The 26,884-nt window shown below is 47.3% G+C and overlaps 1 protein-coding gene across 6 annotated transcripts in view; it reads right to left on the reverse strand.

Annotated features, from left to right (window-relative positions):
• FKBP15 (FKBP prolyl isomerase family member 15) overlaps window positions 1-26,884 on the reverse strand; it is a 2,419,492-nt gene that overhangs the window by 1,059,682 nt on the left and 1,332,926 nt on the right. The gene's annotated exons all lie outside the window — the stretch shown is intronic.

Here is a 26,884-nt window from a genome sequence, read left to right on the forward strand (position 1 = left end):
AGCAAGGGAAGCCGGGCGGGACACGGTACCTTAAGTGGGAAGGATCCTCCAGCGGTGGCAGTTGTTCCTGGCAGTGGGTGCAAGTCGCGTCGTCGTCCAGGGGAAGAGAAGATCTCGACTTGGAGGAAAGATGAAGGTTGTTGCACTACCAGGGAAGAAACCAGCCGCAGAGTTTTCCGGTTAAAGGTGGTACCTTTGTTCGCGGTCGTGGTAAAACGTGGTATCCCGGTTGCCGGGGTGCTTGGCACAGGCAAGGTGGCCATGAGGTACGTCGGGAAGGCGAAGAGACGGTGAAACTGGTTATCCCCACCAGTCAAAGGAAGAAGACTCTCCGACGGGAGATCTCCTCTGTCGTTGGGAAAAGTGGTGAGACGGTCCAGCAGGGCTCCACCGGCGGTGGTGTCGTGGCAGGTCGGCTCAGCTTCTACCTCGTCGGATTCTTAGGTCCTGTGGCGACTTCTGAAGTTCCAGTCCCCAAAGCCCTGCTTTTATGCAGAAAACCCCCATTCACTCAGCCTAGCTGTCACTCAAACATGCTAAGTGGTGAGTCGGCCGGCTCACCACTTGGGCCAATCAGGACGGAGTGCGACTTGAGTTGCCTAGGCAACTCAGTCCAGGGTGCCTAAATCCCCCTCCACCCCTCCTAAGTACCCCAGACAGAGTGGCACCACTTTGGAGGGCTTCTGTGGAGAAGCCTGCCAAAAAGTGGAACAAAGGGCTCGACTTGGGTTGGAGTCATAGAAGAGAACACAAACGCCATTTTAGAATCAAGTTTTGGCAAAAAATACCAACCGGAGAATTAATATTAATTAAATAAACCAGCGGTATGTTCGAGGCTACCGTAAATAATTAAATAAAGATAGTAGCCTAAAACAATGGGAAATCCCATAGGAAAATATTTGCGGTTGAATATAAAAAGCAGTATCCACTGTCACCAGCCAAAACTCGATCGGGGAGACGGAGACGTGCCCCCTCGACTAACAGACTGCGGGGCAATTGAATTGCCCCAGCCAGTACGTCCACAATATGATGGTTTGTACTGGTTCTGTTCAGAAATTAAGACTAGTAAAGTCAATGGTGACTTTACATGCCCTGGGAGACAGTAGTCAGTCCCAGGGTATGGAGTCTATACTGGGGGGTCACTATGAAACCCCTGTGTTACTGCACTGAGGATGCTGTGTAACACATCACAAAAACACATGAACACCTATGGGGTAAAAGACCCCATAGCCCATTAAGCACATCCAGATTCAAAGAAACACACTCAAATCATGCTCAAGAGTGATGGTAAAAGAGTCAATAAACTCCAAAAATCCAGCAAAGCTGCTGGGGGACTCACTAGGTTAGGAAATTCAGCCTAAACAGAGAATTCTCCCTAACACTGAGCCTCAGTCGTGGGGACAAGAGGGTGGACGTCGGGGGAGTCTTGCACTGCACGGGGACGGATCACAAAGCTGGCAAATTGGCATATCTTCGATTCCGGTTGCTGTTCTTCAAGCACACAAGCTGGTGCCCTTCTGCCTGGTTAATCCTAACCAGCTCCGAGAATGGTATCCATGTGGCTTGCGAGTTGATTGATCCCACCAACTCAAAGGAAGAAGTCGTCCTTGAAGGGGCTTCTCTGTCGAGGTGAACTTGGCGATTCGGACCTGCAGCAGGGCTCCAACGGGCAAACCAACGGTCCAGTAGTTGCAGCAGTTGCAGCAGCCGTCCTCTTGCAGCTCGTCTTCGATTCTTTCGTTCAGTGGTAGACTCTCCCTTTCAGTCCAAGAGACTCACCTTTTAAACAGTTTTCTCCCATTCTTTCCAGCCTAGCTGCCACTCATCCAGCAGGGTGGCTGTCTTTGCCAGACAGTCAGCCAGCCAATTACGCCAGAGTGCATTTGGGTCTCCTAGGAGACGAAGCACAGGGAGTTTCAGGCATCTCCCTCACTTCCTGCCCACCCCAGACACTCAGGCGCCAGAGGCGGTCTTCATTCCTGAAGCCCGCCAAAGGCATAGAAACAAAGGGACTCTAGAAGGACCTTTCCAAAAAGAAATGGCGAAAAAAGAAGACAGGGACCTGTTTAAACAAAGGGGGCTTAGGCGCCATCTTGACAAACATGGCTCCCATGATTTTTAGCTACCGGTGTTCGCGGTCGGGAAACATCATGGTAGTTCGTTGTAAAACCACTGCCACCAGTCATTTCAATAGGAAAGGGTAGCATTTGACTGCTACATGAGTTTCTAGACATAGGGGATACTAGGTAACCCATCCAGTAATATAGTGTGTGTTGGGTCTAGGAATTTAAAAAGACTAGTAAAGTCAATTTATTTTTACATTCTATGGGAAACAGTAGTTTATCCCAGAGAAGGTATTTAAACCTCGGGACAGCCTAAAAGGCTTCCCTGTGTCACTGCACTGAAGGTGCTGTGTAAAACACATGAAAAGATGATCTATGGAGATATCTTAAAACACCATAATAATCAAAGAACACAAGAGTAACAAACACATCAAAATACATTAGAGTGGGGAAAAAAGGCTCACACTCCCCAGGTAAAAAGAATCAAGTCCTCAAAATCCAGCAAAGTTGCTGGGGGTCTCTAAGGTGAAGGGGATTAGCACATTTATGAGAATTCTCCCTAACTGGGAGTACAAATACATCCAACACAAATAGGAAGACACATGGAACATTGTGCCCCTGCTTTCACCGAAACAGCTCCATGGATATGTTTGGACCTGTAGTGCATGTAGTAACACAGGCAGGGCCGACCTTAAGGGCAGCAGCGCCCTGGGCGAACTGGCACCCCCTCTCCTCGCCCACCACGCCCCCTGGTTAACAGGGGGCGGGGCAGAAGGGGGCAGGGCCAGGATGGGCATTTTTTTTTTTTAACCTCCTCGCTCTGGCGAGGAGGTTAAACAGGTGCCGTTAGCACTCCATTGTCATTGAATGGGCCCGCCATCGCGGGTTCATTCAATGACAATGAGGCGCCTGCCACACCTTCTGCCACCACGCCAGCTCGGGGGAGCGCTTGAAAGACTCCCCGGAGCTGGCATGGTGGGGGGCTAATGGCGCCTTTTCTTGTGAAAAGTGCCCATGGCAGAGGGGCGCATTTAAATGCACCCACCACCGTAAGCACCTTTTACAGTAAAAGGCCGCCTGCTGCGCCTTGTCCCACAACGCCAGCTCGGGGGAGCCCTTGAAAGACTCCCCCCGAGCTGGCGTGGCAGGGGCTAAAGGTGCCCTGGGGGGCGTGGCGCCCCGGGCGGTCGCCCGGCTCGCCCCCAGGAAGAAACTGCTCTAACCACAGGAAGAAACTATTATCATTACTGCCTGATCGGAGTAAGCAAATGTTTACTTGTGTATAAAATACTCCCATTGGGAATTGGAATGAAATGTTTACTCCCTAAAAAATAATTTTATGAGGCGTTGCCAGCAGCGCCACCGGCCTCCATGTGAAGCCTGCCGTTTTGCTAAGAAACAGCACTTCCAGCCTGATGCAATGCAGCGGACCTACGGTAATGTAGGGCTGAATATCGAGGGAGCATCCTGGCAGCCTTTTGAGGCGTGAGGCAATACTGGAATCCAGTGCAGTCCCTGAGACTCGCATCATCGCAGAGACCCTCGCCCGCTCGTAAGATGGCGCCGTGGAGTTTGTTAATGGGTCGGCCGAGTGCACACAGGCACAGCCACGAGGGAAACTAAGCAGAGGCAGCAGAGCAAGATGCAGCAATGCGGGTTTGAAACATCCCGCGCATCCACTACCCCTCTGATGGTCTTGTGGGGTGGGGTTGCCTTGTCTACGTCCCTGCTCTCCTCCTTTTCGGACGGTGCCGGCTCTTTTGATCTGGCGTCGGGCCGGTGCAGGAGTTCTGCAACTATAAGGAAGGACAAAGAAGAAACACTGGGCGTCAGAAACCCCACGAATTCTCTCTGAATCTGGCATGGACTCCCCACGATAACTGGCTGGGGGGGGGGGGGGCACGCACGCCTCATGACACGGAACACAGATGCCAAAAGAGAAGCAGCAGCCCGCAGTGAGGGACGGTCTGACAAAGCAGACAACGGTGAAGGTAGGACTGGCTCCTTCCCCTCCGCCCACGCTCCTCGGGAAGACCACGGACAAGCAACGCCACCCAGGCACCCAAGAGCAGCGGGAGCTCTCAGGCCACTACACCCCTTTCAGAGGAGACAGGACTGCGCTTTCTCCCCCAAGAACTCCCTCTAGTCAAGACTTCTTGGAGAGAGGGGATCACCCCGAAGGTTCCCCGAAAAAGACTCCAACGTAAGCAGCGGCAAGCAGGATCCTCCCAGCAAGGCACATTACAAGCAGCAGCCCACAGGATCAAACAGGGCAGGGCAGCCCCCCCCCCCTACACTGTAGCAGGAGACGTAGACTGGGGATAAAGCTACCCTTCTCATAAGTGGGGCACCTGAGCAAATACTCCCCACTATGTCTAAGCACCCCAAGGCCCTGAAAAGTCAGGACATTGCAACTACGCTACTCCCAGGGGAAAAAGGAAAGGAGCCAGAATTAAGGTCTCCTTCGACCGCGGGATCACCCGGCCCCCCAGGACGACATCGAGGCATTTATGTCAGGCATTAAATCGGAGTTCCGCAGTTCTATGGGGCACCATCCACCAAGTTGGAACACACTGACCAAAGGCTGGTAGAAATAGAACAGAGAGTGGGGGACTTAGAGGACCAATCTCATGACCACGCAGCTATGCTACTGGAAGTACAAGAGAATATTTGCACCATAGAAGACAAACAAAATCCTGGAATTTAAGCAAGAAGTCCTGGAAAACAGGGACCGTAGAAATAACCTGCGGATTCGAGGGGTGCCGACATCAGTCCAAGACCGTGATCTAACGGAGTATATAGACAACCTGTTCTAATCTCTTTTGCCACACAATGACAAACCCATGCTGCTATTGGACCGCATGCACAGGTTGCGCATCAGCAGGGTGCTGGAGACTGTTTTTCCCCCAGACGTGATTACGCATGTCCATTTCTACACTGAAGGGGGTCCTAGGGGACCCTGGCGTAGTGGAAACAAGGCAAATCACCACACACGAACTGATACGCCAGACACAATGTTCTATTCCCAAAAGCTAGGGTTTATTGCAAAGCAAATAGTCTCAGTTGGCCAACTCGGTCTCCGCGACGTGCGTCTCCAGACCTCGAGGGACGCAAGAGAGCAAATAACATACATCAGTTACATATATACAAAATGGACATCCTGCAATCAGTCATGACATGTTCATTACGCCCATTGTACAGTTTCTTTGAACTGGGTCTGATGATTGACAATTTCGACGAATATGACACCTTCGAACATCTATTTTATCAACAATATGCAACATTGCGAGTCTGGAGACATATTTCTTTGTTGAACAAAACACAGCGCTTCTGTTCTTGCGAGCAAGCTGCTTACGGGGGAAGAGTCGCATTCCAGGCCTTGCTATCTCCTATTTGCTATTTGTGTCCTGGGAGTCAGTACGCTCTGCTGGGCTTAGGAAAGGGGGCCATTAGAAAAGCATAATTCAAGCCATTAGCTGTTTCTTTCTAGCATTTCTACCATATTAACGTGACTAGCTGGCATCAGTGAAATGATTAAATGCCGTGGTGCTCTTCCAAGGCTACATGCGGGAGGGGATTGGTCATTGCTCTCTGAGGCTGCCTATGTTATGTTTCAACGAATAACTCCCGGCCTCGCGGCCTTGCTCTTTCGCTTTGTACAACAAAGTAATCAGTGAAGCATAATAAGCAGAATAAGCTTTCGGCTAAGCAGTTTTGAACAAAAAGCAATGAGCAAATGTTAGAGAACAAAATGGCGATTCTAGTGACATCAAAAATGACCGCACATTGGTCAAACTTATGAGTCTGTATTTCTGACATGCAGTACATGAGACGATTGGTCTTTGGCCAATATGTACATTGCCATTAATCGTGTGGTATCTATTTTCCTAGACTGACAACACAACAAAACAAGAGATACTGGCAGTGGGACGCTCCCGAGATGAGCAGACATTCCAGGGCTCTTCTCTACAGATCTTTCAAGACCTTGAAACAGCCACAATTCAGAAGCGCAGAGCACTCCACCCCCTAACGCTCTTTCTGCAGGACCAGAAGATCAGGTACCGTTGTCTAAACCCCATCTCGGTGCAGTTCACCATTAAAGGAGGTTCTCGATCTATCGCGTGCCTGTAAGACGCGGAAGGAAATCGCAAACGCCTTCTCCGCGGACAAAAAGAAGGCTCCACATTGGGTTCTCTCGGGGGTCCCGAAGATCTACAACCAAAGACACGACGCGCTGCCTGGTCGAAGAACCGAAAAGGCTGCAACACAGGAAAGCCGCCCCCTCAATACTGATTTGGTATGATATGTGTACTGTAGAGTCACTCCAATCTTCTTTCGACACCTAAAGTTCTAGCAACAGGCACCATGGAGACTCAGTTGAAAGTTGAGCACAACACAGGCTTCACACGGCCCACACCTATCCTCAAGGAGGATGTCAGCTAAAGCCCCTTGGGGTTATGCTGCCATTGGTTTTGGGCACTTCAAAGTTTTGTAGTTCACTGCACTTTTGTTTTTGGTTTGCTCAGTTAAAATTTCGGTTGGAGCAGGACAGCAAAATGCATCTTAGATCAGATGGCGGCTGAATCCCACTCACCCCACCCCTCCCTGTTGAGGAGGAGGAAACCCTGCCAGTTCCACACCAAAAGCTGAACTTTGTCTCACTGAATGTGAAAGGCTTGAACTCTCCAATAAAGCGGAAATCTATTTAGAAACTTTATAAGACCTGGAGGCATCTGTAACTTTTCTACAAGAAACCCATCTTCTCCCGGAAGACTTTAACCGCCTCAGGACCAGAGACTTTCCGAAGCATTTCCTGGCTTCCAGGGGGTGGAAAACAGGGGGGACAGCGATTCTGTTGGCGAGGGGTACATGGTTTGAAGAGCTGGATACGATCCGAGACCCAGGTGGCCGTTCTATTAGAGTAAAAGGTATGCTTATGGGTCAACTAAACTCCCTAATTACAATCTACGCCCAAACGAAGGACAGGAACTCTTTCTTAGAGGGTTGGAATCATCCCTTCTCCCCTTTCTAAAGGGCCAAATTGTCAGTGGGGGTGACTTTAATGGGGTCCCCAACCCAATCGGGGACAAAACGCATGCCCCCTCCGCCAAAGATTTTAAAATCGCCCTGAGTATCCTCCACCTGTTCAAATCTCTAGGAGTAGTCGATGCCTGGAAGGTGTTAAATCCGTAAGAAAGGGACTTTACTTTTTTCTCACAGGTTCACCGCTCTGCTTCAGAATAGATCTGATGTTGGTGTCACCCCAACTCATGCCATTCATAGGTAAAGTAGTAATTGCCCCAAAGGTTCTCTCAGACCATGCCCCAGTTCTTCAAGTTAGGGCTTGGAATCGAGCCACCCCTCCCAGACTGCAATGCAGTATGTACAATCCAATCTTAAACGACATGGCCCTGAGGGATGGAGTAGCGAAGGCTATATAAGACTATTTTAGGGAGAACCCCACAGAACTAACATCCCCGGCCACGACAAGGGACGCCATGAAAGCAGCAATTAGGGGGATCTTTATAGCACACACAACGCCCTACTAAAATGGAAAAAACATACCCAGACCCAACTTGAAACAGAAATATCAAAGATCAAGAACAAATAAAAAAAGGGCTGGTCCCCCAAACTCCACGCCACCCTCTGCATCGCCCAAAACAAACTAGACGCCCTTTATGTGGAAGAGACGGCCCAGTCTCTTATATCTACATATCTACTCAACAGGGATACTACGCCAAGGGCAACAAGGACAACCAGCAAGTAAATTTGCACAAGTTAAGAAAAGCAACTTTATTATTGGCCTTAAAAACAAGAGGGGGGTAACCCAATATGGGGAATGGGATAAATTACAGTTAGCGCCGTCCCACCTAATGGAGAAAATGTCGGCGGCAGTAAGAGCACCCTCTGCCCAGAGACAGTACATTGGGGCAGCGGCCTTGCCGGGCGTATCCAGGGAAGAGATAGGGAGGTTAGAAGCCCCAATTTGGCAAGAAGAGGTGGAAGTGGTAATAAGATCCCTGAAGGCTAGATCCCTGGGCCCTGATGGTTATTCATCTAGGTTTTATAAGCTCTTCAGTAACAAACTACTCCTTCCTCTAACAGCCCTCTCCAATTCCTTCAGAGAGGTGGGTACCGTGACTCCCTCCATGCAAATTTCTACTACAATACTATTACCTAAGCCAGGCAAGGACCTGAAGGAGTGGGCCTCCTATAGGCCATTTTCGCTGTTTAACACTGACGCCAGCATCTACTCGAAGGCATTTGCCCCTCTCCTCCGATCGCTGGTTAATCCAGACCAAACAGGCTTTATTCTGGGAAGGAAAACAGTCAACTTCAGGCACGCCCTGAACCTAATAGAGCCCTCCTCCATCAACAAAACAAAAATAAAATGGCCCTGCGATCGCTCAACGAAACAAAGGCATTTGATAAGGTCGACTGATCCTTTATGCTACAAACCTTAGATGCCTTTGCCTTTTCGATTTGGTCCCCAGTTCAGAAGAATGATAGCAGCCAACTATACCACCCCGAACACGATATTGCACGTCAACGAGGAGAAATCAGCCCTGATCGCCATCTCCTGTGGTACGCGGCAGGGCTGCCCCCTTTCCCCCTCTTATTCGCCCTAATTATGGAACCGCTGGCGCAACACATACGTAAAAATGGCAATCCATGGGGTCATGAGCCAAGATTCTCGCCACAAGGTGTCCCTTTATGCCAATGATTTATTACTCTCCATCACCGACATCCGGCCTGCCTTCCAAGCAGCCCTTCACAAACTCCAACTCTTTGGCCAAGTATCAGGATTCAAAATACATTTTGGGAAATCGGTAGCACTAGGGGTGGGGATATCTCCATAGGACGTTACGGATTTCCAATCCCTCTGGCCAAACCACTGGGATAGCAAATCGATCGATTACCTGGGCGTCCAGCTCAAAGCCTCCCCAAAAGACCATTATTCGGCCATCATTTACCCCCCTTATTAAACTGCTAGAAAAAGACCTAGCGAGATGGGCCGGTCAAGAGATCTCACTGATGGGCGGCATTACAGCAGCCAAAATGAACCTACTCCCTCGCCTTCTCTACCTTTGCTCATCCCTCCCGGTCAAAATCCCGACAGCAGTATGGGACCGCTTGCAACGCAAACTTCCTGATTTTATATGGCGGGGTAAAAAGCTGAGAATCCCCAAAAAGGTGATGTTAGGGCAGGGCTAGGCTGGGGGGTCTGGGGGTTCCCGACTCACGCAAATATGCGGAAGCGGCACAGTTGACACACTTGCTCACATGGATGTCCGCCTCCCCCTTGCCCCCCCGAAATGGGTTGAGATTGAACAATTCAAACTCTCTCTCCCCCTCTGTTTTCTACCCTTCATTCCTCATGGGTTGCAGAAACATTAGCAAAATATCCGCTCTTCAACTAGAGCCACTCTGAAGGCTTGGGACAAGGCTTTAAAGGGGAAAAAGATTCCTAGGTGCTTGGGCCAGTTATCACTAGTCTTTGTCAACCCAGCCTTCTCTCCGGGAATGTATCCGGAAGCCTTTGGGAATTGGTGACGAGGCGGTCTACGAACCCTAAGGCAGCTTTTTGTTGAGGGCCAGCCTCGCTTGTTTGTGGATTGCAAACAGACATTCCATTTGCAAGAATCGGACAGGTTCTCATATGTACAGCTACGCCATTGGATTACACACCCAGAAACAACTGTCAAGTTTTCACAGACGTTAATGGGACTATGGTTAAAATCAAAGATTTTATCAACTGCAAAACATGCTATGTAGTTTATGCTATTATTTGTGTCTGTGGTAAGATATATATATAGGGAGTACCATTAGACAGTTGAGAATAAGAATAAGAGAACATTTGGCGAGTTTGAGGAGTGAGAACCGAAATCTCCGTTGGCCATTCTTTGGCAACAACAACATCAGATGAATAATAAAGATGATATTAGATTCATAGGTTTGATGAAAGCTAAGAAGGGTAAACGAGGTGATAATCTCAAACTTAATTTAAGACAAATGGAAAGTAAACATATGCTTCATGAGGAGTACTGAAGTCGGTCTCAATTGTGATCATGAGATGCACGTTTTTCTGTAGGAATTCAATAAATGACTGCCTATAAAATAAATGGGGTAACTAAACAAAACAATTGGAAGGAGAAATGTAAAGCCATTCCGTCTGTATTCAGATTTTTAAACAGTATTTTAAACCTAATACTATATTTATTAACTCTCATCATCTGAAATAGAGCGGACCGAGAACCATTGGTAATATGAAGGTTTAAAATAATAAAATAACAGAACAATTAACAGTGGATGTTCTCCCGCAGTTTCTTTTTGGGAAAGAAGTCCTGTGTAAAATGGACGCGAACGGCACGGGATTGATCAAGCTATTGTTTACGATCAATTGAGGTAAGGAGTTACTGTAACGCTCACCTGGTATCCACGGGGACGTCACTCAGCCTGTTCTGACCTCTTACGACCTCGAACCCTTCCCTGGAGGCTATTCGACTGGAGACTGGGCCTGAAACACAGGATTGGTAGAGTTTAACTCCCTATTGTCTCTGTGTGCTTGAACCCCTTCTTCCCCGGGGTCCAACCCTTCCCACAGCACACCCTGTTTTCTTGGATAGTGTGCTCTCCATCCTGCTTTCAGCGCTGGGGCGCGTTGATTGATGCAGGCTTGTTGCTGCCTAGTTACTTCACTGGCAAGAGTCCGACAGGTAAGTATAATGAGTCTTTTGAACAGTTCTTTAACGCCGTTCCTTTCCTTCCTTAGATGATGGCCGGCGTCCGGGGATGGCGGCGTGCTTCTGAGATGAGTAGCGCTGAAGATGAGTGAGAGCACGATGCGAGATGCACCCCTTTCGTATTTGCATTGAATTGAGTTCTTTTTCTGTGTCTTTTAGGTGCCGCGACGTTTTCAGCGTGGATGCCGGTTATGAAGAACAAATACGGTGGGTAAGCGCGGTATGCGGCGCCTCTAGATGTTTCCACGCTAACCTGGAGTGTCTTTTCCCTCTAGCAGATGGATGAGAAGTTCCAGAGACAGAGGTCCCCCAGAGCGGCTGGAATTCAAGTAAGCGTTTGAAGCTTGTACAGTATTTAAAAATAAGCGAAGATTCGAAGAAAGCTTACTAATGCCTTTTTTCTGTTCTTTTTACCCTTTTCCTTAGGAAGCGGCGTGCCGGGATGGGAATGACACCGCCGAAGATGCCGCAGAACAGAAGGAGCGATGAATGATGGGCAGAAGCGCCGCAAGGTAAGGCTGTTCCTAACAGTGTTCTTGCAGGAGCTGAGCGCAGAAGAAAGATGCAGGCCTACTGGAGGCTGATCCGAACACGGTGAGTGTCACGCTGCAGGTGCAGAAAACGCAAAGCATGTTTCTCAGCCTGGGTGTGGCTTAAATAGTCTCTGGGTATGCCAGGTGTCTCTGGGCTGAACCACACCCAAAAGACTAGACCGCACATGCAGTTCTGTGAATCGAAATATGTGGGGGCATCCATCTTGTCCCCATCAATGCACTACAAGTCCAATACCCAATGTTATCCTACGGGAGTGAGTGAGTCTGGTGCCACAAGCGCCAGGTCTGACTCCAAGTGGGTCTTTGGAGGGATGGAGAGGCCCTTGAGGGCCATGTAGGTGATCGTGGCCTGGCTCCAGCCTGACATTTTGGAGGGCTGGGGACATGAGGGGCAGGAATCATGACAGTTACTAGGAGATTCTTGGCTATTGCGGCACTACAGATTGAACCCGCTTTTTTAATGGGCTTATAAGTGAAGACTCGAACCAGACTAATAAAAAAAAAAAATTATTACACAATGGTACTTGGGCCACAGATAGAATCGCCTTTTTTTAAAATGCGCTTACAGTGATGATTCAAACTAGATTACAATTGACATACTACAATGGCCTTTGGGACACAATGTATGAGAAGGAGATTATAATAAAACAGATGAACTATTATTCAAAAGAATTTATTTTTGGTCTATATGGTAATTGTAAAAATTACCGTATAGTAATTCTTCCTAAAGGGAATATCAAAGTTTACCGTCTAGTCATATAATTGCATTCATAGGTGTTAAACGCTATTGGGAGCAGTGACTTTCGGTTTGGGCTTTTGGAAGCCACAAGACAATTGGCATAAGGAGAAGAACGAAATTTTTCATGGGCATCCACAGCACTTTGGTAGGTTATATTGTTGGATATCTCTAAACAGCATATTAGCTATGTTTAGAGACTTAGAACTAATTTCAGGACTTTTTCTCACAGTGGATCCATCTAAATAAAGTTTAAGAATTAACTGATACACAGAACCGACGATAATCAGCTATTTTCCTCATTCTACAACGGGATTTATGACTAAACAGAATAATTGGCTGGTAAGCTTAAATCCATAAATACTTGCATTTTGAATAAGTTAAATTAGAAGTAGTTTTGTAAAATGCGCATACAATAGTGATATAAAAGAAGAAGAATTACGGCATCTGGTATGTGATGGAATGGCTCTACACTCTTTGGTACTGATAAAGTGATCCCGTTAGGAGCGTTTAATTTAACTTTTAAAGACGTTAGTTCAAGATAGTTCAATACTGAGATGGATACTACCAACTTCTTTATAATTTCCGTCATTTTTCTTTCCTCCACCCCGAACCCACCTGTTCATCTTGTCCTGATGATGTGACACAATATGGTATGTTTTTTAAATCATTTCTTATGATCATTTAATTTCTGTTGACCCTAATGTATCATACTTTGGATATTCGCTTCCTTTTTTTACTTTACAATTGACTGAATGTAACAATATTATTTTATATGTTCTGGTGTACTGTACACCTTTATGAATGACCAAAATATTTAACAGCCTTGAGAACGACCAGTGGTCGAAACACGTGTCGGATGTACGCCATATTAAAATAATTTCTGGAACTTTGGAACCTCTCTTTTTGAATGATTCTGTGGCATCATAACGCCATTCTTTTGGCTTTATTACTTATTAGGGTCTGAGCGCGGGGTTTGACAGCCGTCTCAATTTATATATACATCAGACAACCCTTGATTGTTCATTTTTTCTTAGAGACTTCGGACAAGCCAATCTGACGTCCTTTAGATTTCCGCAGACGTCCACTGCCGACAACTACAATTTGATGTCCCTCTCCTTGCTTTGGTTCAAGGTTTGCAGCCTCCAAAGAGGAGGAAATACTCTATTGGTCACTATTTGGAGGGGTTTACGTACTGCTATTGGAGGATTGGGATCACATGGTTGGTGACCCCTCATGAACTTGGACCTAGCTTGCTGGGAAATGGAGTTTCCTGCTTAAGTGACTGTTCACTATGGACTGTAACTTTGATGTTTTATTCAGTTTTAATGTTGTTCATGTATGTTTTTTCTGCACCATGGTCAGTTATAGATGTTATCATCTGGTTTTCGGTGCATCAAAACTTGCTGCTGAGCTCTATGTAAGGTAAAGAAAGAAAGAGAAGCATAATGCTTGCATCTGTGTCTTTAATAGAATTAAGACTTTCTAAGGAAGTTATTCTGGAAAATCTTTATTCTTGAATAACACTCCAGGGTTGTGTGCTTGCTTTAAAGATATGCTGTAGGCAGCGATTCTTACATTCTTTCTCGCACTCTGGTCTCTCATTTTGTAGTCTCTCAATTCACTGTTGATTATATTATGTGGAACTTGATTTCCTCGTTTATGGTCTCTCTACTGAAATCATTCTTTAGTGCCTTCTCTTCTATTTTCAATCTCTTGGCAATAACATACCATATTTCTTAAGACCCAGCTTTGGGTTGTGCTTTCTTCCGTCTTTCTCTCTCTTTGATTTTGACTCTGTCCCTTCCTCTCAGGGTAGTTGTCTCCAATCTCTCTCGCTAGTGCCTTTTTCAGGTTATCTGATACTCGCTCGACTAGCTCTTGACGCTGCCTGGTAAATAGCTTTAGTCCTTGTGTCTCCTCTTTGGGACTAGGACAAGTTACACTCTTCATGCACACTATTCCCATCACAGGGTTGCTGGTTATTGGCTGTAAACACCTTTTGCATTGGTAGATCAACAATTGCCTTCCTCTTGACTCGTCTTTATGACTGGGACAAGTTGTACTCTTCATACGCTCCTTCCCCGGCTGCCTGCGCTTTTGCCCGTGTTCCCTGGTAGCTTCAGATGAGTATGGGAACCTTGTAGGGATCGGCAATCGCTCGGGTATTCTTCTTAGCGTGCAGTTTCTTCTCTCTTGGCTTTCGTTGTCATACTGTTCCCGGCATCCCCTCTGGCTGCTGCCCGCTATGGACGCAGACTGTGGAGCTCTGCTCGTCCCAGCAGTGATGGTCTCTGTGTAGTCCTGCGGGTACACACCCCACCATGATTCGCTCGTGGTCACGCCACCAGGTTCAGACACCTCTCTCGGGCAGTGGTTTCCCTGTTGCCTTGCTCGCCAGCTTCCCACCATCTCACTTTGGCAAGTCTCTCTGGTTCGAAAGTCTCGGGCTCAGCGGCTTGTGAATACTCCACCCCTTCTTGGTGCAATCACGTCAGGGGGGCTTCCATGCATCCAATACTCTCCTCCTCTCCTTTACTCATGTCCGTTAAGTGAAAGACTCTTAAAGAGACATCTTCTTTAACGCTCTCCGTTAGTTTTGATTCAACATTGCCTGCAGTCACATATATACGGATCTTACATTCTTTGTCCCAGTAGGCAGTCCCATAAAGGCTGATAGTGTGGCTGATAAAGGGTGTGCCTCACTGAAACGGGAGTACTTATCCCCTAAAGGGGAGGTCACTCCCAATGAGGTCTTACTACCAAGGTTTGTGTAAAAGAAAACTAAGGAAATCAGTAATAAGATGGAGGATTTTAAGCAAGACTCATTTCACTCAAAGATGAACAATTTAGACAGTTATGTAAGAAGAGAGGCCTCAGCTCAAATAGCAGCACATGTGAATTGATCCACATGTTAATGGACTTCCCGAAGTCCATTAACATGTGGATCAATTCACTTTAGACCTGTATCACCCAGACCAAATATTAATTTAAGTGAGAATATTGAGGTTGATTGTGATTTAAGCTCAAATGTGGGTGAGGAGGAAGAAATGGAATCAAAGGAAGACTTGGCACCAGCTAAAAGCTCCCCTCCAGCCCAACCTCCCATACACTCATCCCCACACTCCAGGTCTCTTGAGATGGAAAAACAGAAGACAGGATTTTGGAGATGAAATTGCAATTGGAGCATAGGAAGCTTGAATTGAGAGTAAGAACTAAACCATGAGTTCGAAATGAGAAAGATGTCTTTTGGTAACTCTCCTTCACTTTCGGGGTCCTCTGGTGTGGACCAGCTCCCAAGGCGCTAGCAAGTCAGCATGATGAGAAATGAGATACAATTGATTGGTTGAAACCCTGTGAATTAGCATGTGAGATGCAAGAGTTGTGTGAGGAAGATCAAGTCCCCTCGGTTCTTTCTAGGCTCAACCAAGAATGGCTGTGATATAATTCTGGAGGGATGCACTAGATAGAAGGGACTACAGCTTGGTCAAACAACCACTCATTGCCAGGTATGGGAAAAGACTTTCCCAATATCTAAAAAGGGCTAGGGAGTATGAGAAGAAAGATGGAATGCTATGGGCAACATGGGTTTGTGAATCCCTGAAGAACTTAAATGGATGGTTTGAAGGTCACAAAGTGAGAACTTGAGAGGGCATGAGTAATCACTTTGTGCTGGAAAGAATGTATGATGCCTGTGCTGAGACAGCACCTGGCCTACTCCAAAGAATTAGACGCCAAGGAGCTACCACTAGCGGCTGACTTCTGGGTAGCCAACAAGGCCACTCGTAAGGATTCAGAGGACCTCACAAGGAGGAGGAAGGGAAAAAGCACAAAAAGGAAGGAAAAGCGATTTCTACAAATAACCCATCCAAAGAGGGCCCCAGAAATAACAAAAACCAGAAATACATCAGACATTTCATAGGGCTAGTGAAACCTCTGGAGCCAAACAAGAGGGAGGTTACCAGAAACCCCCATTCCAGAAAGCCTTTGGCAAATGTGTGGGTCTGGTGACAATGTGAAAGGCAAAGACCACCTCTGGGGGTCGGGGGTCCCATCTGCCTCCTTAGCCTTCGCCCAAGAGGTAGAAGCTCCTATGACACGTTATAACTTTCACTCTCTAGCTCAAGAACCCATTGGTGTTCAGGCTAGAGATACTCTATTGTCTCTTGGGTCTTTGGAACAGCAGAGCCAGGATATCTATAATTCCATTCCAGATAACACTAAGGAATACTTTAAGTGTACTCATCAATGGTCAGGCGAAACCTGCCATTAGAGACACTGGGGCAGCATTACAGTGGTAGACGAGAGTTTTCTCAACCCCCAAAATGTAGCTAAGGCATCTTGGAGGCCCTGTCCAAATGCCCCTATATAATGCCTGTCACTATTAAGTGCAATGATATGTCTGTCAGAATATCTTTTAGTATGCAAACAGATGTACCTGGTACAGTACGCAATCTGAATGACAAGGCCTAGTAAGATCGTTATTCTGTCCTCCCTTTGTTTCCCTCTCCTTGTCTTGTCGCGCCTAGAAACACTTGTGTACAGACGCGTTATAAATGCCACATTTTATATCATATCCGTACTCTTGGGCAACGACCTTAAGACTTTGGGTCTTGTCTCCAGCACCTCTGATCCCCCAAGTAGAAAGATAAGGGCTCAGACATGGAAGGCCAGAGGATGCAACCTTGAAGGACCTCTCTCCAGAGACCAATGAGACATCCGGAGTCTCCAAAGGACAAAAGAGCATCACACCCAAAACCTCCCTTAGGAAGAAGTCTCCTAAATCGAAAAAGCCCAGGGTCATCCCTTTGACCCCCGCCCCTAGCTCAGGCTGAGGTGACTGGAATAGAATCCCCAGAAGACCCACCTACTGGTGACACATAGTTGGAGGAGAGTCAACTCCGTCTTGAACTGGATCCTAGAGACCATCCTGTTATGCAGACTTTACTTGCAGAAGGTGGACCCTCTAGGGCAGACTTTAGTCCGGGGCAAAGATAGTGCCCCCCCCCCCCCTTGAAGGCCTGCACAGGCAAGCAGCCTCCCAGCTTGAAAGGCATGATCCTGGGAAGCACAGGCTCTATTGGGAGGATGGCCTCCTATATGGTGAACCTGTAGTGTCAACCCCAGCGGACCACAGGAGACTGGTGGTACCCAAAGGAGTTAGACCTCTGCTTTTGCAGATAACACATGAGGTCTCTGGCTGGTCACCTAAGCGACTCTCACTGTGCTTCTACTGGCCACCACCCAAAGTCTGAATGTAGCATGCATGCTGATTGGCTGGGTTCCTGTATACAATGCGAGGGTCTTGATCCAAAAGCAAGAGCCGACCACTGAAAGATCCATTCCGAAGAAGAAGAAAGAAGGATGCCTGCAGCCACCTCCAGAGACTGCCAAAGCTGATTAACTGACTGCTGTCGCTCCAGCCCTTTCTTCTGTGTGACAGGGAAGATCCAGACCAGATGACTTCCTCCCTTGGACTGGTGGGCCTTACCATTCTCGACACCAGCTACAGTTTGAGCCATCCCACGACGAGCTGCAACCTTTCAGGCCTGAAATCTCCAAATACCCTGGGACCCCTGGCACTGCAGTGGTGCATGTAATCTTTATGCACGTTTCCGGCCGCAAGCTTGTGGGCATCTGTCTGGGCCTACAGAGGCTCCATTCCAATGGTAGAAGTACTCTCAGATAAATCATGGACTGAGTGAAAGAAGAAAGTCTGCCAGGTGACAACCGTCGCTACAATGAAGACTGTGTCAAGCCTTGTGGTGCCGCAAAGACAGTCTGTTGGGCATCCCTCTAACCGAGTCTGGCCGTCTGCTCCTGCCAAAAGCACTCCTAGAGTAGGTCTGGTTGCTCGACCATAGCTACACCAAACCTTTTGGGTAGTTGAGGCCAAACCTAAGAGTTGGAGCCCTTGTTAGGGAGATGTATCATTATTATGCTTCATCTCCTCTCCTAGTGAGACCACCCCCCCCAGCACTTTTTGCTGGACTTCTGGACCTTTTTCTTTCAATCCTGAAAAGTGGAGCCTTTTTCCACTATTTTGGAACTCTATTCTTTGTATTCTACCTGTACTATGGAGTGTGTCTGCTCCATAGCTCTTAAAGGCATACATGTTTTTACAACTGCAGCACACAGTTCCTTATGGGCAGTGTTGCTGGGGACCCTTAGGGTCCTCATTTGAGACTATTTTTCTATATCCTCAAGTAACTACAGTTCTTATACTTAGTATCTCTCCCAAAACTGTATAGCCTGAGCGATTGGCACACACCACCTTCAGTGGAGTGCCAAAGGGATAGCTAGTATCCCCATTCTCCCTGCTCCTGTGACTTACGTCAAATAGACAATCACCTAGTTAAGGCTGATGGCAGTGGAAGTGTTCTTTACTAGCATGGTTGTTCTTTCTTAGCCAAACACCCCTTTATGTAAAATACTGAGAGAGATTGCAGAAGAGTGTGTGCTGGAACTGTATAAAAGGTGAGACTTCTGGAGTGAAAACCAAGTCAACCACTGGAAACTGAAGTATCCGAAGAAGACTGACAAGAGAAGCCTGTAGACCCTTTGCAACACCGTCAAGTGACCACTGCTGCCCTGAGCCTGTTTTCTGTGCGACAGAGGAGTTGTGAAGAAAACGACTCCTTCCCTTTTGCTGGTGGGAACAGCCAATCCCAAGGTGAACTATGAAACAAGCCATCGCTGGAGCTGACCTGCTGCCCATTTAGAGTGCATCGTCGTGGAAAGGCCGAATCCGTCCAAATCTTTGCTTAACCGGTAAGGACACTCCAGAGATCCGATCCAACTCGCCCAGACCATCTCACCAGAGTGTGAGGCTGCCAGAAGCGAAGAAGATTGACCGGGAGATCTGTGTCCTTTGTTGGTGCTGCAGAAAAGGTGCCAAAACCGCAGAGTGAACCAAGAAGTTGCTGAAAGTCGTGCTACAGGTCCTCCCTCGAGACTGCTGCTGAGAGATCCCATCCATTGTCCTGCCTTCAGTCACCAGAACAAGGAATATGGAGGTCAGGTCCAGAGCTGCAACATCGCGGACCATCCAGCACGAAAATGTTCTTCTTACCAAAAGTACGGTGGAGAAAAAAGGTATTGCTCACCTGATTCCAAGAAGTCACTCCAGAGCGTTGGAGTGCAAGTAGAGGTGTCCAGGGCAACCTCCTCTTACTTCAGACCCAAGCCACTGCTCGTGTCCAGTTCTAGAGTCCGATTTAAGGTCTCCCTTGTTAGTTGTTAACTTGCTGCTTCAATAACACTAGAAACTGAAAAAAATCCACAGGAACTCTTTTCGTAATTTGCTGCTTGTCAAGGCTTCAAGCACTCTCCGAACTGCCTTTGGCTAGGGTTGCGTTTTTGGACTTAAAGGACTTACTAGGTGTGTCTCTGTTTACCTGGAGGTGCGCTTCACGAACGAAGCATTTCTACTGCTTGCAGCCCATTCCGAGCCTAGCAGCACTGCGAGCCGAGCTCTTGCTGCTCCCCTGCTTCCTGGAGGAGGCGGGGACTATCGCGTACACGTGAGCGATCACGTGACTGGATCCCAGCATTTACTGCCGGCATATCCGCCCGAGTGGCGTGTGTCTCTGTTTACCTGGAGGTGCGCTTCACGAACGAAGCATTTCTACTGCTTGCAGCCCATTCCGAGCCTAGCAGCACTGCGAGCCGAGCTCTTGCTGCTCCCCTGCTTCCTGGAGGAGGCGGGGACTATCGCGTACACGTGAGCGATCACGTGACTGGATCCCAGCATTTACTGCCGGCATATCCGCCCGAGTGGCGTGTGTCTCTGTTTACCTGGAGGTGCGCTTCACGAACTAAGCATTTCTACTGCTTGCAGCCCATTCCGAGCCTAGCAGCACTGCGAGCCGAGCTCTTGCTGCTCCCCTGCTTCCTGGAGGAGGCGGGGACTATCGCGTACACGTGAGCGTTCACGTGACTGGATCCCAGCATTTACTGCCGGCATATCCGCCCGAGTGGCGTGTGTCTCTGTTTACCTGGAGGTGCGCTTCACGAACGAAGCATTTCTACTGCTTGCAGCCCATTCCGAGCCTAGCAGCACTGCGAGCCGAGCTCTTGCTGCTCCCCTGCTTCCTGGAGGAGGCGGGGACTATCGCGTACACGTGAGCGATCACGTGACTGGATCCCAGCATTTACTGCCGGCATATCCGCCCGAGTGGCGTGTGTCTCTGTTTACTTGGAGGTGCGCTTCACGAACTAAGCATTTCTACTGCTTGCAGCCCATTCCGAGCCTAGCAGCACTGCGAGCCGAGCTCTTGCTGCTCCCCTGCTTCCTGGAGGAGGCGGGGACTATCGCGTACACGTGAGCGATCACGTGACTGGATCCCAGCATTTACTGCCGGCATATCCGCCCGAGTGGCGTGTGTCTCTGTTTACCTGGAGGTGCGCTTCACGAACGAAGCATTTCTACTGCTTGCAGCCCATTCCGAGCCTAGCAGCACTGCGAGCCGAGCTCTTGCTGCTCCCCTGCTTCCTGGAGGAGGCGGGGACTATCGCGTACACGTGATCGATCACGTGACTGGATCCCAGCATTTACTGCCGGCATATCCGCCCGAGTGGCGTGTGTCTCTGTTTACCTGGAGGTGCGCTTCACGAACTAAGCATTTCTACTGCTTGCAGCCCATTCCGAGCCTAGCAGCACTGCGAGCCGAGCTCTTGCTGCTCCCCTGCTTCCTGGAGGAGGCGGGGACTATCGCGTACACGTGAGCGATCACGTGACTGGATCCCAGCATTTACTGCCGGCATATCCGCCCGAGTGGCGTGTGTCTCTGTTTACCTGGAGGTGCGCTTCACGAACGAAGCATTTCTACTGCTTGCAGCCCATTCCGAGCCTAGCAGCACTGCGAGCCGAGCTCTTGCTGCTCCCCTGCTTCCTGGAGGAGGCGGGGACTATCGCGTACACGTGAGCGATCACGTGACTGGATCCCAGCATTTACTGCCGGCATATCCACCCTTGTGGCGTTAAGCCCTGGAGGCTGTAAGGGCTGGAGACGCTGTTCTGCTGTTCGGCGTGGACGGCGACTTTTAACTCGTAAGACCTTCTCTCTCCCAGACCAACACTCTGTCGGGTTGCTTTTTCGCACCGACACATTATCAACTATAAAGTTACGGTTATTGACTATTTTTATCTCTTCACAATAGGTAATTGTGTTTTTAGAGACAGCGGAACTGCAGACCAATAACACACATATCGTCTGTTATTTTATACATCTGGCCACCCTCATTCTCTGATTTCCCAGATTTAAGATTAAGATTAACTCAATATATTATTGCTGGGGGTAGTTGGTGGCAAAGTTCAATTACTATAACGCTATCTCAGTGTTTTAACACTGATTCTGTTTAACCCTACGATGCGATCTGGTCTGCGCAGCCAAAAAGGCCCTCTATTTTTATCTGACGCTATTTTAGTGGATCCGACTACACAGGTTGACTATACTTGTGTCATGGCTAAATTACCTAATACCATGTCCTCAATCACTTCTAAGTCTCTAAGCATTGCTTCATGCCCGATGGAAACCACCCCTTCTTTAAATAACGCCATGTCCTGTAGCCTCACTACGATAAAGCCTACTATGCTAAACACCCTGGAACCTAGTATTCCATTAGTCACTCATAAAGCTATGATCCATAACCCCGAGACTACTGATGTTACTACCAGTGTTGTTGCAGCAGGTGATATTGTAGTACACAAAACTCCTAGAAAGCCTAAACTACACCAACAAGTACTTGGGCAGACATACATGGACAAATATATCTTAAAAGCAACCTCAACTAGTACAGAAATAAAACTTCCTAAAGTTTTTAGAGGCAATGCTATGCTAGATCACTCAGCAATGACCACACAAGCTTTTTTTGGTGGAAATAATAATATCACTGATTTTAGCATAATTGAGTGTGCGGATAAAGCGATGATTCTGCCACTAACTTCTGGAATTCCGGAAATCTCTAGATCTTCTTCTCAAGTGCCAATGGCTGACAATACACCCACCGCCCTAACTAACATTATGGAAGACATTGAAAACAACATAGCGGACTATGATCCGGACCTAGCTCCTGGGCTTATCAATCAGAACCAAATAAACTCCCCACAATTACACCATACATTAAAAGACGTGGATGAACGGATTCGATTGACGCACCCGACAGTCTCAGCCCTCAACGTTGTTCTGAGCTCCTTTGTTGAGCTTTATGACAATGTTTGGTCCGAGCTTAAATCTGTCAAAACTGCAATGACAGAACTGAATCTGAAAATTGACTGTATTGGTACAGATATTTTAGTGGACCTTAATAATAAAGTGGATTGGATCGGCACTGAGATCTCTCAGAGGTGGCCAGTGCAAGTTCCACAGGGCGAAAGCTCTCCAACCCCCCTCAGCCAAACACCCATTGCCAACACCCATATTATAGAGATATCGGATAACAACTTGCCAGTGGAACCCTCTAATATTGCTGCTGCTCATGATCAGGATTTACCAGCAATTCCTGCTGGTCTTGACATTCCAGTCATCTCTACAGGCTTAATGGCCGACCCTATCCAACGTTTGCCTATTTTGATCTCTAATCTGGGGCAATCTAACTTTATTTGGCCCCCAGTTAATAAAGTAAGTGCTATTAGTAAAAAAACTCTCTCTGAACAAACTAAGCCCACTCCACCGGCTATTCCCCGCAATACTGCTGAGGACCTATTTAATACTATAAAATTTACTCAATCGACTGAGACTAGCCCTATAACAAGCTTGATCCCAATTCAAGTAATTAAACATACACAAGTAAATTCTTCTAAGCACCCAGTCATCAAGAAAATGCCGGCCCCACGCAAAACGCGCCATATCAAGCGGAAACTGGCTACAAAGCAAATCAACTTTCTTTTCACTAAATCTACTGCAAAGGTCTCTACTTCCCCAAACACTGCCTCCATCTCTAAGGGTAATTCACCGAATGTCTTTAAACCTCCAATGACTAAATTGGTTGATTCTATGGCTCAAACCGATAGCTGTAACCCTTTAGTTACTTACGTCTCAGACATATGGTCAGGAAACCCTTCAAAATTCTGCTTGGCCCCCCCAAATCAGTCTATAAGTGAGACTCTACATGCATCCCCTATTCCAAAACTGTGTCCTCTGTTACCACCTCAACAGGGCTGTGGTACAGGCAAATTTAGGTCCAGTGACCAAACTCTAATGATTCCATTGGTTGTACAAGCTGCTAACCCCAGCAAATTACAACCTGGAGCTGATACTAGTAAACTCAAAACCTACGAAGCAGCTCTGTTGGCTCCTGGCGTGGCTCTGGCTAGTGGCACTGGCAATTTTAAGCTTCGAGAAGAACTTCCTATTATTCTTCCGATTCCACAAGGTGTAAAATATACCAAATCACAACAGGGGTGTGGTATTGGAAAATTTACAAACCTCGAAGTAACTCTTCTACCGCATGTTAAAACTCTAGCTAACGATCTAAATATCTTACAGAGCTCGTCGGCCTTAAGGCCTAACCAAATCCCGGTAAAATGGGGATCTACTCAACTGCAACCTCCTACGAACCCAATACCCAACCAGCCCCTGCTCCCTGTCTTCCCCTTGGATCGGGGATTGGAGAGGGGATTCTTTCAGGATACCAACTATCAGCATGCCTCTACCCACCCCACAATCTCTGCTGGGATTCGCAACCTGGTGGATCGCCTACACAAACCTCAGGCCAGACCTCTGCCCCCCGACGCTGTCAAACATCCTGATTTAACAATGAAGGGTTCTCAAAATTTATTAGCGGGCACCTTAACACGTCAAGAACTTACGAACAATAAGAAATCGAATTCTTTACACTTGATAAAGATTCAAAGCCTACTGAAATTGGATGAGCCTGTTTGTTTGAACCGACATAATGTACTATCTATCTTCTCTGAAATCCCAGCCCTCGCTCTCATCTCCTCTAAGGATATTGATAGAGTGGCCTTCCTGGACTGTAATTCTTTGGATATGAGCATGATTTTCCTTGCGTCACCACTTGTCAAAGAACTGATTCTTACCCAAAAAGACTCCCTGAAGGAATTGGGATTCAGAGTTGAAGCAGCTGCTGCATGGGAACTGTCGACCAATGGGCCCTCTTCTTCACAATAAGCAGTTAAACCAACAGGGGCCCATGCAGGTGGCCAGGATTCTCTGCCCATACCAATAATCTCACTGAATCAACAAAACAAAGATGTTGACTGGGCCGCCATCATCTCCACCCTGTGGCAAAAACTTGTGCCTTAGGCTTACCCCCCCAAATCTGACCTCTGATACTCAGTCGAACCTTTGCATAAAATCTTGGAACTCCAGAGGTAATCAACACCTCTTCTCGAACTTGGAGTGCCTACAACAGTTGAGAGATGCAAATGTTATATGTATTCAAGAGACTTGGATGACCTCAACCCCTTGTTTAGATGGCTTCCAAATTTTCGATCAGCCGGCCCAATATAATTTGAGGGGTAGACCTTCGGGTGGTTTACTGGTGGCAGTGGATAACTGCTCTGGGCTGGCCGGCAAGGTTCTATTGGGTCTCCCCTATGGGGCATTGGGGGTAGTTCTGAATTCAAGTATTGGCCAACTAAAATTATTAATTATCAACATCTACTGGCATTCAGGGGTTGGTGAAGTTAAACTGTTTGTGTCTCTTATTTCACAGATTATTTTGGAGTGGATGTTGGCTAATGATTCGGGTAATGTCTTACTAGCTGGGGATTTGAACTGTAATTGTTTATTCAACTTTTCTCCATGGGTATTTTCTGAGCTGTACTCCCTTGAACGTTGTGATAAAAGGAAAAAACTGGCTAGTCAAACTTGGTATACTGAATTGGGCAATCTAGGCTTACAACCACTGCGTGATCTCTCACAACCCTCTTCAAATCCTAGTAGTTATACCTGGCGGCGGGGGTCTTCCACCTCTATGCTCGACTACATCTTTGTGGATGATTATCTACTCACAAAATGCTCGAAGTTTGAAATCTTCCTGAACCCATGGAGTGACCATGGTATATTAACGGCAACCTTTAACATCTGCCTGACAAAGGGGCGGCTGTGCCATTCGACCGTGGTCTCCCCAAATTTACCAGGATCTGCTATTCGGTGGTCCCCTAAAAACATTGAAACCCTGAATGGTAAATTATGGGACATGCTTAATAAGACTACTCTTGACTGGAAATTGGCAACTTTTAATTCTGCAATGGTCACTACCCTGATACAAGCGGCAGTTGATGACATTGGCACTAGTCCTGTAAACCGTATTCCAGTCACTAGGCATTTACATCAATATAACTCTCAGGTGGCAGCAGCAAAAACTAACAAGAACAAAAATATTAGGAAACTACAAACTGCAATAAGTGACTTGCCCACTCGCCTAATTCTTATCAAGAAGGTTAAACAACCCTACAAGAATTACAGTAAAACAATTAAACATCAGTTAGTACAACTGGACTCGGAACTGATGTTACACGTTATCTTGAAGGCAAATGCGGGAGCCTTCTGGCAGATCGTTAATGGACAGGATGGTAATCAGGCTATTGCTGAACTTAATCCGATTGCGGAACAAGGGTGGCTGGAGTTCTACTCAAATAGATTTGCTCCTAGCCCCCTACCGGCAATAGCTAGTCTTACGGACTATGACCCACTAGTCCCTTATCCTAAATGGGATCCACCGGTAGAGATTGATATGATTCTGGAGTTAATCCACAGATGTAAGAGATCAAGAGCCCCTGGCCCGAATGGGCTAACGAACAATACCTTTAAAGCTGATCCGAATCTCTGGGCTAATCTCTTAAGTATTGAGTTTCGGGATATCTTGCAAACTGGGACATGCCCTAGCTCTTGGTCCACTGCATATGTTATCCCGATCTTCAAATGCGGTAGTAGGTCCGATCCCAAAAACTATCGCCCTATCGCTCTAATAGATGCGGACTGTAAAATCTTCTCTGCTTTTCTTCTTTCACATTTAAGGGATTGGGAAAAAAACAGCCATCCCTTGAGCCCCTTCCAAACGGGCTTCCGTAAAAACCACTCCACTAACATCAATGGACTGGTAGTCAAGTGTATTCAAGAGACTGCTTGGAGCTCAACTAGGGGACCTATTTTTATGGCCTCAGTGAATCTCTCGGCAGCCTTTGATTGTGTTGACCGAAATAGGCTTTGGCAAAAACTTTATGCCTGGGGTCTGCCAAGGGGCTTAATTGGCCTATTGGAGGGGGTATATAACAACTCTACTGTTCGTATTCGGTTAAATAAAAAGGGGGACATGTCAGATGCTGTTCGTACTCATCGTGGGGTTAGACAGGGTTGTGTGCTAGCCCCTTGGGTGTTTAATCAATATGTTTCAGATGTCGCAGAGCACCTTGTGAAAGAGGGGCTATTAGCCCCAAGTATTGGCTCTTTGAAGCTTATTTGGTTGGCTTACGCCGACGATTTTGTTCTATTTGATTTAACTAAGGTGGGCCTACAGCGGTTGCTGGACGTATTTGCCAACTATGCTCAACTCAATGGCTTACATATTAATCCTGCGAAAACCAAAATCCTTGCCTTATCTAAAGGGGTTGCTAGGAAGAAAACTAACCTCTGGAAGCTAGGAGGTGCAACCATAACCTGCTCCACTTGTCTTACTTATCTGGGCTTTTATCTGGGAGCTAGTAGAGGCTCAAAAGGGCAGAACCTTCTTCTTCTGAATAAAGCTAAGGTACTGGCCAGTCAGATCCTTAAAATTGGCCGTAAATATGGCCGATTTTCTATTAGACCTGCTTTACTC

This window comes from Ambystoma mexicanum, chromosome 8 (assembly GCF_040938575.1).
Source record: "Ambystoma mexicanum isolate Mex_15411 chromosome 8, UKY_AmexF1_1, whole genome shotgun sequence".
Lineage (NCBI taxonomy): Eukaryota > Metazoa > Chordata > Amphibia > Caudata > Ambystomatidae > Ambystoma > Ambystoma mexicanum.